Source organism: Vipera berus (assembly GCF_964194415.1).
Source record: "Vipera berus genome assembly, chromosome: 1".
NCBI classification, from domain to species: domain Eukaryota; kingdom Metazoa; phylum Chordata; class Lepidosauria; order Squamata; family Viperidae; genus Vipera; species Vipera berus.
The window spans coordinates 25,598,095-25,614,211 of record NC_138202.1 but is presented as its reverse complement, the minus strand read 5'-3'; the positions used below and the strand labels follow the sequence as shown (position 1 = coordinate 25,614,211).

The following is a 16,117-nucleotide window of genomic DNA, read 5'->3' as shown; positions in this document are numbered from 1 at the left end:
CTCGAATTCTTTGTGATTCATTTTTAACTGAGTTCAAAGCTTATAAAATGCTAGGACACTAAGATACAGTAGTAAAAGTACAATTTGTTCAACTCCCAAAAAGATCACAGGCTTTGACTGAAACAGAAACAGCAGACACCAAAGTTTTTAATTTTCTTCAAAGAAGGAAATGACTATACAGGTTAAAGAAACTAAAAATCATTTCGGCCTTTTTCTCCACTTCTTTTCTGGTGCTATCCCTGATACTGCCTGCTTGAGGAAACAGTACAGACTTTTGCTGTCCAAGAGAGAGAGTACAAAAAGCCAGATCCAGCAACTCCATGTAATCCTACGTTCTGTTGATGACCAGCCAGATTAGCCTTGGGCCTTCCAGATGTAGGGCTATTAACTCCCAATTTACAATTTTTATTGCCAAATTAGAGCACCATTGAAAATTTGGGGAACTGGAGGATCCCGTGTTTATGAAGGCTGGCCCAGAATGTTTCCAAAAAGATAAGGTCTGGTTACAAATCCTCAGAGATATTATTAATGTGGAAAGATCTGCACTCAGATTTCCTAGCTGGTTATTTTTCCACATATAACTATGGGGAAGACTGAACTGAAGTGGGGCCACAGGCTAGTAAAGGGAGAATTCACCTTCACACATATACAGTGGAAGTTTGCACAAAATGCTCAAGTCAATTACCAAGTTAGCCCATTGCATAATATAATGAGTCATCAGCCTATAAAGAAAGCCCTGGGAAGGAATCTAGAATAAATTGAAATCCCCACCCTGGGTTGTGTTTAGATGCCTTTGTTCTTGGGAGCCTTAGTTTCTCTCTTAGTAATTTTTGTTATTATTGGTAATTACTTTTGTTATTTTATTATATTGTATTTAACCTTACACTGTAAGAAGATAATATAAAATTTTTAGAGGCACATAAACCCCAGTAACTAAGCAAGTCAGTCAGTCAATGAATGAATAAATGCTGTTAAATAAGAGGATGAGAGCATTCAGCCTGCTTGCTCCACAGTCTTATCTCCAGGACTGGGACTCCTGTATTGAACTGCGTCTCTCACCATGCTTTATTACTGTCAATGGAGGCTACATGTGCAAAACCAAACACTTTCACGGCCTCGTCAAGATTCTGCGAGATGTCAAGCAAATGATCCTCTGCCTTTCCTCCAAGAGGTGGAGAGAAAATAAGCCTAAGAAACTTGTTTTTTTCCATTTTGGCATTCACAGTGCTGATATTGGAGATTTGACTAACTTCCAGCTGGGGACTGCTGTTTTTATTACAGCTACTCAAAACAGATCCTCCCAGTTCATACTGTCAGGAATCTGGAAAGTCACTGGACTCACATCACACCCTGAAGAACTCAGAAAAGTTCAACAAGGAGATAAAGCAATGCACCAGACTACCATCAGTTATAAAATATACAAGATTTTCTTCTTGAAAGCGATACAGAGCCCTAACATACCCACATGAATTCCTCTTTACAAATCCACGGACATAGGATGTAGGGCATTTGGACTGGGTGTCTCCCAGGTTTTTTGTATTGGAGGCGGGAGCAACCTGCAGCCTGACCCCAATGACTCAATACATTGTCTATTAAAATGTGGCATTATTTTTTTTTCTTGAGGGCAGAATAAAAAGATGCATGATGGCTAAGCACTCACATTTCTCTAAATACCCACAAACCCATCTCACTCTGAGAAGACTCTGGGCAGTTTATAAAACCATAAAAATAAATATTTAAATGCAATAAGATATACAACTATAGCTCTGTTTGCCCATTGTTTAACCTATAAAAAGAATTTTTATTGTTTCTCAAAAGTACAAGCAGGACCCGGTCATTTTATTTTATTTTATTTTATTTATTTATTTATTTATTTATTTATTTATTTATTTATTTATTTATTTATTTATTTAATTTATATACCGCCCTTCTCTCAAGAGACTCAGGGCGGTGAACAGGGCAATACATAAAAATTAGATACAAAAGTTAAAATTAGATTATTAAAAAATAATTAAACAATGCCCAGAGATAATACAAATTTAAAATTGAAGTCGTTAATAAAAATCCCACCCCGTCCCATCAGGCCAGGCCAGCTTGTTTAAAGAGATAGGTTTTAAGGTCGCGCCGGAAGGAGCGGAGATCCTTTTTTTATTTTAATTCCTTTTTTTATTTTAATTCCTTTTTTTATTTTAATTCCATTTATATCCCGCCCTTCTCCGAAGACTCAGGGCGGCTTACAAGCTTAGCATACAGCCTAGCAGATAATACATACAGAAAACCAGAGATAAGCAACCCTGTAATTCCCATTCAGACTTTCTAAAATAGAGTTCCCACTATTACTTGCCATTAGGCATACTGCCCAAATCTGACAGTATTTTAAACCCAAAGCATCAGGTTGTGTATCTCTGTATTTAAACACACAGAACCATTAAATGCTTTGTAATATCTAAGAACGTATAATAATGTTTGAAACAACTAATTTAAGTCTGAAATTTAAAAATACACAGCACTGACTGTGAACCTAAGCATGGTGATTTAAAAGGTGGATATTCTGCTCTAGAATTTGACCTCATCATTATTTTGTATAGATACACTGCAGTCAATTGGATATAAGACAGTTATAATTACTGCAAGTCCAGCTGACTTCAATGGGGCTGTTCCAAATGTAACTAAATCTGCATCCAGTTTTGTACTTTCAGTGAAAGTTTCTAAAATTTAGAAAGTGTTATTGTATACAAGCGATTCCGTGGGAATACATAATCAAATGCAGGCTTAATATTCAGAAAATGAAAACGGGGAGACTTCTAGTTAGCAAAATATCTTTAAATAGATTTTTGAAATTCTTCATAACAGCCTTTATGCCCATATCCATTATTAACCCAAACTTAAGACAGAATGAGGTGAGCACAGCAGACAGCTAGATGTGTAGGATCTTAGCTAAACTTTTATTCATAGTCAGGAAGCTCTTCTATACAGGTAAGTCCTTCCTAGGTCACATGAATCCATCTTGGAAGCAGGCACCATTTTTGGAGTGGCCACAATGAATTGTAACCACTCTGAAAATGGCAACCATTTCTGGGACAAAGCAATGTGACCTGCAGGGATGCCGAGGAACGAAGCAGCCTGCAGTCTTCCCCCCAGTGCAAGCTCCAGAACTCCACAGATCTTTTCAAGGTAAATGTGCGAATAATGATGGGGTGGGTGGGGAGGAGGTGTGGGACCTGGTAGGGTGGGAAGCAGGCCCTGCAGGTGTGTGGAAGGTGGCCCAAGACTTGTGGGGACCATGAAGGGTGGGAAGCCAGGAAAGGAGAGCCTCAGGGGGTGGGGGAGACCTTGGGATTCCTGGCCCAGCCCGACCCCAAGGAACCCCGTGCTCCACATAACCACATCAGGGACAGCAGAGGTGGGGGTCGTTAAATGAGGCAACTTTGTGACAGTAATAGGCAGGCTCCGTTGAGGACTGCCATACATGAAATGAGGGGGGAAACACTGTTTTGTCTTTTGGCAGTTTTAAAAAAAAAGTATAATTTTATTATTTTCTGCCACTGGGAATAGGACTGAAATGGTTAAGGTTTTTCTTAGTTTTGGCAAGTGAAGTTTCTTGGATTTCTTAAACTAAAAAAATCAAGATTGTGCTGCTGATTTGAGGAGACCTGGGGACCGGAAGGAGGGGGACTGGGAATTGCCAGTGAATATCCTATTATAAAATATCTAATGACAATATACCTGGATCAATGTTGTTTCTCTCTTTACCCTGACATAATTAATTTTCTCCCATCATCTCTTGCTTTTCCCCCCTCAAATCATTCAATACTTCGAAGCATTAAAAACCTAGAGGCCCTTCTTCAGAAAATCCATCCATATATTTAGCTTGGATTGTAGAAAATTACCAAAGCCCAACATATTAGCCTATAGAATTACCAATTCACTGACTGATCAGTGAAATGGCCAATTACTTTCAACCAGGGGTCAATGCTACCTTTTTTCTAGTTTTCTAAAATGGGTCTTCAACCTTGGCAACTTTAAGACCTGTGGACCTCAACTCCCAGAATTCCCCAGCCAGAGCTGAAGTCCACAAGTCTTAAAGTTGCCAAGGTTGGAGACCCCTATAAGAATAATAAAAACCTATCCAACGAAGTACAAAGCTTGTTTGTTCAAGCAAAATAATACACAGCATCAATTTTTGTGGGCACTGCAAGAGCACAACATTTCCTTATATCAGTTGAGATAAAATTGCCAGGTATGCAAGTGAGCACTTAAGAGAAAGCAAGGAGATACATGACAGCAATATTCTCATAATCTGGGCTGAACTCCAATAATTCAAAAAAAAAAAAAGGTTCTACCGCCACTAAGCTATTTTAATCTTATAATGTGCTTGTTTGCAACAAGAAGCCATCAGTGCAAACAACAATGAAACAATAAGATTTGGATACTCTTTGAAAGCATGCAAATAAAAGCACGGGAAACACCCATGAACTCTCCCGGACGCAGGAGCAAGAAACGAAGGACAGAGCAAAATAGCAAAATCTCGCAGGGAAGGAAACATGTGCTTTTAGGCTCCCAAGCTGGAGTGGAGCCCTAATGTTTCTCAGTTAAAAATAAATCCCCCAAATGGGATTGCTTATTATGGGAAATTGTATTGCAGAGTTGGGGGGAGGGGGAGAAGGAAATAGTACCTCACTATTCTTTCAGCGGCCCTGGGGCTGCACACCCTTTTTATTTGTAGTCACTTCTGCAAGCCAACAATGGGCAGTATATATGTATATATACCATGAGATTTCAAACAATCAGCACAGCCTTCATGGGAGCAAAAGGTTGCAGCCAAATTAAATGGGTGGAGACGCTGTTCCACAGCCTTGGAATCTGCTCATAGGATATAGGAAAATATGACCAGAGTTCCCTTTTCCAATGAATAAAGGGGAGAGGGGGAGGGGGAGGGGAGCTGGGAAGAACATGGCTCAGTAAACATGAAATGATTCAAAGGGGATACAAAGGAGGCCACAACACTGGGAAACAATACCAAAGCGAGTGGAAATATGTACCGTGCTAGAACAGCCTTCTTCAATCTCTTGGCTGTGCTGGCTTGGGATGACGGGAGGGTTCACCCAACTATCTGGAAAGCACCAAGCTGGAGAGAGCTAAAGAAAAGTCTCAAACCCCCGCCCCGCCCCTCCTTACCCGGCTGTGCCAGAACAAAACACTTATCCAAACAAGAGATACCTGCAGCAGGTCATCATTCCCTCTTCAAGGTTGGGCAGCAGGCAGGCAAAAGAAGCAGCTGATGGAGACATCACCCTCCTCTTGTGTTTATGCCCGCAGGCTGACACCGGGGTGAGGTGAACGGCCCCGCTCCACTCCCATCCCTTACTGGAGTTTCAGTCCTGTCAAAAGTCCACCTGCTCTTCACATGAAACCAATCCCATGCATCATCCAGGCACTGAAATCACGTCCTTCAGGCTGGCTGTGACATCAGTCCGTTGCCATGGGAATGAAGAGGACGTTCGGAGCCCAGCATTACAGAACTGCTGCAGGATCAATCAGCAGAGCCGGTTTTTCCACGGTACAAACCGGTCCAGATTTTTTTTCTCTCTTACAGTCGAGAGAAACCGTCTCTTAAGGCAAAAAAAAAAAACAACTGTCCTCGAAGAAGAGCCACATTCAGATAGTTTTGGGGAGGGGGGGGGGCAGGGAAGATGGCAGCTAAAATGTACAAACAAGGACCTAAGCTGAACAGCAAAGCACTCACATACTGGGCACACAGAAATTCTCAAGATTCAACCAGCAGCGTCTCGTGGACGAACCAGCGCTGCAAACTCTCCCTTGGGCATCTTACAGAGCCATTGTGGGAGGGAATAATAGGCTGAGAGTGCTATAGTCCAGGTATCTGAGTCAGTTCACAACAAGATGCTTCAGGTGCTTGTTCAGCTGGATTGAGGAGCACCATCATTCCCAAGGTGGAGAGTTAAATAAAGGCTATAAACTATAATTAGGTAAGAAAATTAAGCTATAGACAGCCTTGATGCACCAAGCTCTGGAAATGTTACTCAGCTCCTCCTTGACAAGTAACACAAATATTAACAGCCCTGAAGGTTAGAAACTTGGTGGTGGTTCGTTTTTTCTTTTGTTTTTTTCCAAATGAAAAGCTAATATTTTCAGGATGCCATACTGAAGAAAAAAAGGTCTGTTTTCACACAATCCCTGTTTTTCATCAAACCAAATACACTGAAGGAGGAACATTCAGTGAGTTGTCAAACAGTCCTCATCTGGGGATTAATACTAGTGGGGGAAGAGAAGGGAGGTTGAGCACTGCGGTTTAAGAAATTGTGGTTTTAAATAACTATTTTTAAGACTTGCTTTGCACTGCCCAGAGACTCATTTTAACTCAGATTTTGTGTATACATTGCAAAATGAACGAAGTTATAGCAAATACATTTAGGAGCCATGAACTTGCCTGTGATAAAATGTTAACAAGGAAGACTTTTCTGGATAAGAATAGAAAATAAAGGAAGGAAGGACAGTGGAATAAAATTATATATCCTTCATCAGTCTATTCTAGAATGAATCCCAATGTAAAATATAGTGGTCTTTTGCATGTGTTGCCAGGGCTTGAAGGCAAATATTCATAAATGCACCATTCTTTCCACTAAAGGATTTCATTCATAGTCTGAAGATTTAGATTAATTTCAAATTAATCTCTTGCTAAACCATAAATGGTAATGAATATCGGAGGGAAAATATATAAAATTATTTGTTTCTATTTTTAATCTGTCTATTCAATTGGATACGCAAGGTAGTAAAAATATCAAAACAAAATAAAAAGTCAAAACATACAAAACAAATAGCAACATAACCATTTATATTGGACAAAAGAGAATCATCTTAGCTGCTCTTCTGGAACAAGAGAAAAAATGAATTCAGTGTCCAAACCACTTAACATTTCTAAAACTGGTTTAGGTTAAGGCATCAGACTAAAAACCATGAGACCGTGAGTTCACGTTCTGCATTAGCCATGAAAGCCAGCTGGGTGACTTTGAGCCAATCGTCTTTCTCAGCTTAGGGTTACTGTTGTGGGGAAAACAGGAGGAGGAAGGTGTACAGTATTGGATATGTTTGCTGTCTCGAGTTATTTGTAAAAATAATAAAGGCAGAAAATAAGTAAATAAACAAGGCCTTGTTTGACACAAAGATGACAAATCATGGAACTTTATGGTTATGAAGTATACAACCTCTAGAATATAGTCAATCTGTCACAAGTGCTCCCGGACATTTAATTCTACTATACTTCCTAAAAATATATTTTCCTTTGCTTTCAGTTGGCTCACCCAATCCAATATGTCTGATGGTCAGAAAGTCTTCCCAAATCCAGTATATGTCTATGCGTTGGGCCTACCATATTAACCACAAAAAATGTCTGCAAGTGTACTGCGAGTGAAGAGCAGGCATATTACAGGAAGTTGCCTTCAGAGCAAGAAAGAGTTTTGGGGGCATTTTAAAGAGCAACATATTTATTATTACACAATATTTTTGTGAATCATAAGTTCACTTCATACAGATTCAGATTCAAACTGGCACTGAGTATCAAAATCCAAGAGCAGGTATATCACAGAAAATTGTTTAAGGAGCCCTAACTCAAAATGACTCAGACTCTATATAACATGGTAGTCTTTGACCCCGGAAGGGGAAATCCTGAATACTTCTGAATTGTAGACAGATTGACATCCTTCATCTTGAGCAACTTCTTGAATCTGGAAAATAGCTTGTGGACTTTGTCCCTATGAATGAAAACATTTGATAAGACAGAGTCCACAATTAAGACTGAAACCCAGGAAACCAAATCTTCTGGTCAAAGTTCAGCAAAATGAAGCTACAAGAATGACGTATGTGAAGTGGAAGCATTTTCACTGGAAGCCAACCAAATGGTCTCACCAAAGCAAAACCTTCTGGAAAATACTGGAAAAAGTCCACACTGTGGTGCTTCATCTGCACAAGAGACACATCTAGAGCTTGACGTGCTCTGATCTAATTCAGAGGGTATTTCTGATGTTTGGGACATCTCTTTAAGCATATTCATAGTTTTGAAAGTTTTTTCATCAACGGGAAGAGAGTTGTACTTTCCCTGGAAGTACAAGAGAGACAACTCTCCAAATAGCTGGTTCATCTTTATGTTTTGGTCCCAAGCAAGCAGACTGACATTACAAGGATATTCTAATCACAAAGGTGGTTGAGTTCAAGGACACTATCTTTGATGCAGTGAAGAATATATTTATTAGATTTTTATCCCCTCTTTATTGATTTATAAGTAACTCAAGGTGACAAATGTAATACTCCTTCCTCCTCCTATTTTCTGTGCAACAACCCTGTGAGGAGAGAGAGTGACTGGCTCGAAATCACCCAATTGACTTTCATGCCTAAGGCAGGACTAGAACTCACAATCTCCTGGTTTCTGGGTCAGCACCTTAACCACTATACCAAACTGGCTCTCTGACCAATGCTTCTGGGGAATGCAGACCATTTACAGCTGCCATCCACTATCAAAATAGCAGCTGCAATTCAATTTTCAGTAGAGTTTGGCTGATCGTTTTCCGTAATACAGAATTAGGTAAAGGTAAAGGTTCCCCCGCACATGTGTGCTAGTCGTTTCCGACTCTAGGGGCCGGTGCTCATCTCCGTTTCATAGCCGAAGAGCCAGCGCTTGTCCGAGGACATCTCCGTGGTCATGTGGCCGGCATGACTAGACGCCAAAGGCGCACGGAACGCTGTTACCTTCCCACCGTAGTGGTCCCTATTTTTCTACTTGCATTTTTACGTGCTTTCGAACTGCTAGGTTGGCAGAAGCTGGGACGAGTAACAGGCGCTCACTCTGCTACGCGGCACTCGGGATTCGACCCGCCAAACTGCCGACCTTCCGATCGACAAGCTCAGCGTCCTAACCCACTGAGCCACCGCGTCCCTTAATACAGAATTAGTCATCGTTTAAATACCACTATAAGGAATAGTGAACACAGACTAAGTTTTCTCTATTGGGAGTCCCCGGGTTAAATACATCCAACTTATGGACAATCTGTAGTAAAAAAAAGGCTGCCCATTACTAAAAATGGCAAATGGTGTATTTCCTCGTGCTGACAAAGCGCTGAAGCCACATGTTTTTAATATACAGCTTGTTTTCAGCGATTCTTGGAAGCATTGTACTGCTTCAATGCTTCATTGGCTCAAGGACAATGCTCTACTCCCATTTTTAGTAATAGGCTGTCCATTTGCAAGTATGAATTCTGTCTTACATACAAATTTGAGTTAAAGATTGAGTTAGGAATGGCATTCATTTTTAAACGGGGAACTAGCTATATTTCCATTATGTACATCACATGACATCATTGTGGAAAGGACCAAAACCCGGTCCTAGCCCCAATGCCTTTGTCCAACGCTTAGAGGCATCACTTTAAACAAGCAATGATGACCATTGATCCTTGCCTTTTTTCAGGTCCAAGAGGTACAGAGGATCTCTTGTAACTGACATCCCTGAGCTGGATACCTCTGAAATGTTCAGTTTTGTTTTGTGTTTGTTTAGGGAAGTTTTTGGAGGTGGTTAAAACATTAGAACTAAGGAGAAATTTCTTGACAAGTTAGAACCATTAACCAGTGGAACAACCTGCCTCCAGAAGCTGTGAATGCTCCAACACTGGAGACTGGACAGTCATTTGTCTGGAATGGTATACGGTTTCCTGCCTGAGCAGGGGGTTAGACTAGATGATCTCCAAGATCCCTTCCAACTTTTATCATCATCATCATCATCATCTTCATCTGTTTTGTCCCAAAGGTGCTTTTTCACAAAGCAACTGGACTATCTTGGTTTTGTTTCTCCTTGAAAACATTTCACTTCTCACCCAAGAAGCTTCTTTTGGAAAAAGCACCTTTGGAACAATCATGACCTGGATGATTGAGAATCTCCATAGACATCTGTTCTATCCCTTGTTTTGTCAAAGGGAGCAAGTATGTATTTTTGCCACTAAATTCTGATTTTGGAAACTGGGGGGTGCTTAGGAGTCAGAAGTATCAGACTAGGGCTGTAAGAACCTTTGAAAGTCACTGGACTCACATCACACCCTGAAGAACTCAGAAAAGTTCAACAAAGAGATAAAGCAATGCACCAGACGACCATCAATTATATAAAATACAAGATTTTCTTCTTGAAAGCAACACAGAGCCCCCACATACACACAGGTATTCCTCTTTACAAATCTATGGACATAGTATGTAGGGCATTTGGACTGGTGTCTCCCAAGTTTTTAAAGATGTATTATATGCAGCAGCAATCTGTAGCCTGAGTGCCGCAGGTGGCCTACAGCTTTTTTGGTGACCCCAATGACTCAATATGTTGTCTATTAAAACGTGGCAAGTTTTTTTTCTTGAGGACAGAATAAAAAAATACATGATGGCTAAGCACTCACATTTCTCTAAACACCCCCAAATTCCCATTGAAAAAAATTGCAAGTTTTATAATCAAACATGATGATTCACTGCTTATTCCTCCCTTTTCCTGTGGTCATCAAAAGGCTATTATATTATTATTTCTATTATTCATTTATTTTATATATTTATTAAATTTATTTGCCACCCATCTCATCCCAAAATCAGGGCAGTTTATAATATTAAAATAACTACACACACACACACACACAAATAATTATACAAGGAATTTTGTCACTAAATTCTGACTTTGTAAACTTAGGGGGGGAGGGGTGCTTAGGAACCACAAGTATGAGACCGGTGTTTCATGGACCTTCTAGACTGCCCAATTCCTTTACACTAAATTAAATCTACATTTTGTTAATATTAGTGTCAAGCAAGAACACTTGGTGTTAGTTATTTTGAGAAAAAAAATTCTCCCCAGTTATTTATCCCTAATCAATGCATCCTTTTAATAGATACACTGGAGGGAATCTTAAACTTTTGAATGGAAAGCTGAGCCTGCTTAACATAAACAAGCAAATTGTTCAGGAACAGTTTACTGAAACATTATGCAGCATGGAAAACTGAGCAAAATAAAAAGACATTAGTGAATCTGAGGCAGCAAAGAACTAGAGACTGGCTTTATTCCCTTACAATCAACTTCTATTTCCAGAACACAACCATGTGGCCTTTTAGTAATGGGAATGAATGAAAAAGCATCAATCCTGATGCAGAAGAATCATCTTTTCTCTGGATGGGCTTGTTGTGGCACCTAACTTCAGGTTTGCCCCCTTCGCCAATAAAGAAAAAAGCTCAAATAATTCATAACCAAAGGGGAATTCTTTGGAGGGCAGACACTTGCGTTGTTATAGCAGGTGGAAAATCTATGGCCTTACAGATACTTCTAAACAACAGCTCTCAGCATCCCCAATCAGTATGGACAACTGTGAGGGATGGTGGCATTTGTAGTGTAACAGTATCTGGATAGCTGCAGAACCACTACCCCTTTTTTATACATTCCATATTTTATCTTTCTTTCTTGAGTAAGGGAATACATGAATTCAGGACAGAAGTGCCCAACCACTTTCTCCTTTGTTCACACACAAAATAACTTTGCTAATTTATTTTCCCAACTGCCTATATGTATTCTGTGAGGCGCATCAGTGATCCAAAAATAAACTATAGCAACTTGGTAACACACGAAGACATAAAAATATTAAATTTTCTTCTGATTTATAGATGCTCCCCTTGGTATGCCAAATGAGATTCTAAATTCATGAAAGCCAGTAATCAAACAATTAATATAAACTTGTATGGATAACCAATGCCATGGCTTACTAATAGCTTTCAGGTGTGTTCAAGACTTACTGCATCAACACCTCTTAATTCCAACAAGTTACAGAGCAACTTTCTTGCACAAAATATGTGGAACAGTTCAAACATCTCCTTCTGATCACCTGGCAATATCAGCAGAGAACAAGCAATGGTAGAAAATGGGAGCCTTTGTTTAAGCAGTAAATGAATCCCTTTGAGGTCAGTTTCTCCTAGGTTCCACTAATGCCATAATTACAGAGAAACTAAGCGTTGAGAGGCAGGCACCTTTGCACTAAGAGCATTTGGAGGAGTAGAGATTCATTCATTCATTCACAACCAGCAGACTGATTAGAAGGTGAGAATGTCAGTGCAAGAAAATCCTGCAGACGTGATGAATACCTCCTGTGTATATGCACACCTTTTGTCTCTCAGGAGACTTCAGTTGTTTCATTTATTTCTCACAGCAGTATCCCTGTTCTGAACTCTAGCAATACCTCTGAGCCACCACTTCCCCCATATTTGCTGGTTTTCTTTCAGTATTTTTTAAGCAAATGAAAATGTAACCACAAATAAGTTTTTATTTTAATACCAAAAATGGATAACGGGGGAAATGCAAGGGTCAATCGGTTCTCTTTCACACATCCAAAATCAAGACTCTATTAATACATTGCTGTGATGGCCCTCAGTAAGAAAACTGCATGAACACGCAGATATGTACGCATGGAAAAGACCTACTGTATTTGCTAGCTGATTTTGACAACTGACTAGAGACGTGTTTAACCATCTCTTAAAACTTGTTGCAGCCTTGCTGAAAGTGCAGTGTCACTCACTGCCAAATGTACATGGCCTTCCTAGCACTTCCTACTTCTCCTGCAATTATGAGATATGCTCCCTCAGCTCATATTCTTAACAGTAGTCTCCCTCACATAAAAGTGATTCCAGTATAATTCCTGCTCTAAGTCTTACAGATAATAAACATCTGCTTGACCTTGGTTTCTCTGCTTTCTAAACTAAACTTGCCTTGTACCTCTGTACAAAGCTTTAAAGCTTGGACACGACACAAAAACATTCTCAGAAACCTCACACAAACCCTGCATTCCTGCTTATACAACATACTAAAACAAAAGTGCAATCAGTAAACGGTGGGATTTACTGTCCTAAAACAAACCATGGCTTATTCTTTAGACCTATTTACGTCATAAGAAATGAATCACATTATGATGTAGCATATTTCCAGTTTCGGAAGAATCACTGTACATGCTGGGACAGATTCTGTCGTTCAACCCCAAGAAGGCAATAAGAAATAATTTGAACTGCTCACAGACAGATTTGGGTGTGTGTGTGTGTAAATTTAAGGACTACCTTCAGAAAGCAGTCCCTCTGCGCAGTTTCAGACATCACAGCACCCGCAGTGTTTTTTATAATTCTTTGAAGGGCATTTCTGAAAAGCAAACAGGGAAGGGATGAAGTTAGAGGCAACTAGCAGACACTGAACTTTTTTATCTTGATAAAAAGAACGTAGCATTCAAGTTACAGGGGATGAGAATAAATGTAGTCAGGGAGGTGGCAGATGGAACACTGTGACGAACTTCTCTGGAGGACACAGAGAATGATAATGCCAAGGTGGCTTCTCCAACCTTGTGTCTTTCAGACATATTGAGCAGCCTGACCTTTAGTTTACAACGTATCTGCAGGATACCACATTGATCATAGCCAAGATTAAAGACACAATTATAGAGACATCTTTGCTTAACTTCTGACATCTCCTACACAGCCTTAATTCGAAACTCAAGGAGAGGAATCCCTGGGCACGGCAATCCAACTGCCTATCAAAATACCTAACATTTGGACAAAATCTAAAGAAAAGGGGTAAATGTTAATTTTTTTTATCGAAATACAGGATTTTTCTTGTAGAAAGACAACTTATCCATCAAACTCAAGTGCTACTAGCACTAACAGACAGCATTCCTTCATGGTTAATTGGAAGCCACTCAGAGTTGGTTAGAAGATAGATGGCTATACTGTATAAATGCTAATAGAATAACAAGAGTTGGAAGAGATCTTGGAGGTCTTTTAATTCAACCCCATGCTCAAGCAGAAGACCCTGTATCATTTCAGACAAACAATTGACCAATCTCTTATTAAAAGCCTCTAGGGATGGAGCACCAACAACTTCTAGAGGCAAGTCATTCACTGATTAATTGTTCTGTCAGGAAATTTCTCCTTAGTTCTAGGTTGCTTCTTTCCTTGATTAGTTTCCATCCGTTGCTTCTTGTCCTGCCTTCCGGTGCTTTGGAGAATAGCTTGACTCTCTCTTCTTTGTGGCAGCCCCTGAGATATTGGAACACTGCTATCATGTCACCTCTCGTCCTTCTCTGCATTAGACTAGACATACCCAATTCCTGCAACCGTTCTTCATGTTTTAGCCTGCAGTCCCATCATCTTTGTAGCTTTGTAGCTCTTCCCTGCACTCTTTCTAGAGTCTCAACATTTTTTTGGATTTGGTGACCAAAACTGGATGTACTAACACATCCCGCCCTTCTCCGAAGGCTCAGGGCGGCTTACAATCTAAAGCACAAATCAATGTGCTTAGCAATAGCCTTCATTCTATGTATATGCCTGCTTATTAGGGCTTTTGCCCCATCCCCAAGCGGCATTATTACAAAGTCAGCTTATTGCCCCCAACAATCTGGGTCCTCATTTTACCTACCTCGGAAGGATGGAAGGCTGAGTCAACCTTGAGCCTGGTGGGATGCGAACCTGCACTAATTGCAGGCAGCTGGTGTTACTTAAGGAGGCATTAGCCCACTGCTCCACCAAGGCAGTGGGCTTGGAGGACTTTAAATTGATGAAGACTACAATGAACTCTTGATAAAACTTTAATAAGAATAATTAAGCAGACACTTTGGGATCAGGTCCAGCTTTTGAAATTTTATTTATTTGATTTTCTTACAGTCAGGGCCTCAAAGCAGGATACAAGGAACTTCCTCCTTCCATTTTTCCACTAGCTCCCTGTGAAGTAAGGTTATGCTGAAAGAGTGTGATTGGTTCAAAGAAAACGTTTTCATGCCAAAGTTCACCCCAGTCAAGATTCTGGACATTAACTTCTTCAGCTTCCTTCAGTGAATATGGTACCTTCCAATTATCACGAACATATCATAATTCTCCATCAACATAGCCTTTATAGAGAGGTAGTCCTGTGTAGTAGCAGTTAAAATGCTGGAGTACGAACACAGAACTCAAGAAATCCATACTTAGGGCACAAGAACTTACTGAGTAACTTTGGGTCAGCCCCTATCTCTTAATCCAACCTATCTTAAAGGGCAACTGGGCATCAAATTGGAGGAGAAGCAGTGTTCAAATTATTGTAAATAAACGTCCACCGTCTTGAATTCCTAGAAGAAAGGAAAATTCTGAATCTAACAAAAATATATAATATTAAGTTACAGTTTAATCCTACCTTGCCTTTAAATTGCCCTGGGATTTTATGTGCACTTGGCACCCTAAAGGATTACAACAGGAGGACCTGGCATTCAAAATCAGAAATTAGATCTGGACAAATTTTTGTTTATTTTTATTTCAACAGTCCCAACCCATCCCTTTTGCAATCAGGTCAGTTAACAATGGAGCATTGTGCTTATTCTGAAAGCAAAACTGGAATCCGAACTCTTGTCTGGACATGTTAAATATCAGCTGTGCAATGTTTCTAAAGGACACTACTAAGACAGTAAAAAAAACAGGCAAACTGCTTTAGTATCGCAGAAGCTGTAGACAGCCAAAAACATGGAACGTTTTTGCTTTATTAATAAAGGAAGATTGCGAAATTGTGTGTGGGATCTTGCTTATATACCCTGTGATGCAAAAGGGCAGGAAGACCCAGAAATGCACAACCGCTTTGTGAATTAGACCTGCAGCCAAAGCAAAAAGGAGCTTGAAAGGAAGGGCAAGAGGGGCCAATAAAAATATTTCCTATGCCCAAACTCATTGCATGTTCCAGAAGCCCTGTACTTTCTGTAGCTAGCATTTTTAAAAAAAAATCTCCTAAAATGTAGAGAAGTACAGGAAGTCCTCATTTAGCAACTACCTCGGACAGTGACTATTCAGGTTACAATTAGTGATGACAAACTAACTTTGCAACCAATCCTTGCATTTATGATCTGTGCAGTCAAGTAAAGCAAAAGAAAGCTGAAATAAGATCATAAGCACAATTGCAGTTTCACTTAGTGACTACTTTGCTTAACAACCAAGTTGCTGGTAATAAAATATTGGGATTAGATGCTGAAGCCAAAGATGGGGTCATAAAAGAAAGCTAGAATCCTGGACTCGTCACGGCTAGCTGGGGCCTTTGAACAGGTTT

The 16,117-nt window shown here is 40.0% G+C and overlaps 1 protein-coding gene across 4 annotated transcripts in view; it reads right to left on the bottom strand.

The window, feature by feature from the left end:
* The window catches only part of FBXO34 (F-box protein 34), a 62,271-nt gene that overhangs the window by 16,470 nt on the left and 29,684 nt on the right, over nucleotides 1-16,117 (bottom strand). For 2 of the 4 annotated variants that reach the window (XM_081329285.1, XM_081329286.1), the window contains one exon: nucleotides 13,123-13,201. The exons of 1 other annotated variant lie outside the window; for it this stretch is intronic. The gene's annotated coding sequence lies outside the window, so the exon portion shown is untranslated. Of the gene's footprint in view, nucleotides 1-5,042; nucleotides 5,088-13,122; nucleotides 13,202-16,117 lie in introns of those variants that run through there. One more of the 4 variants, XM_081329287.1, reaches the window with a different exon arrangement.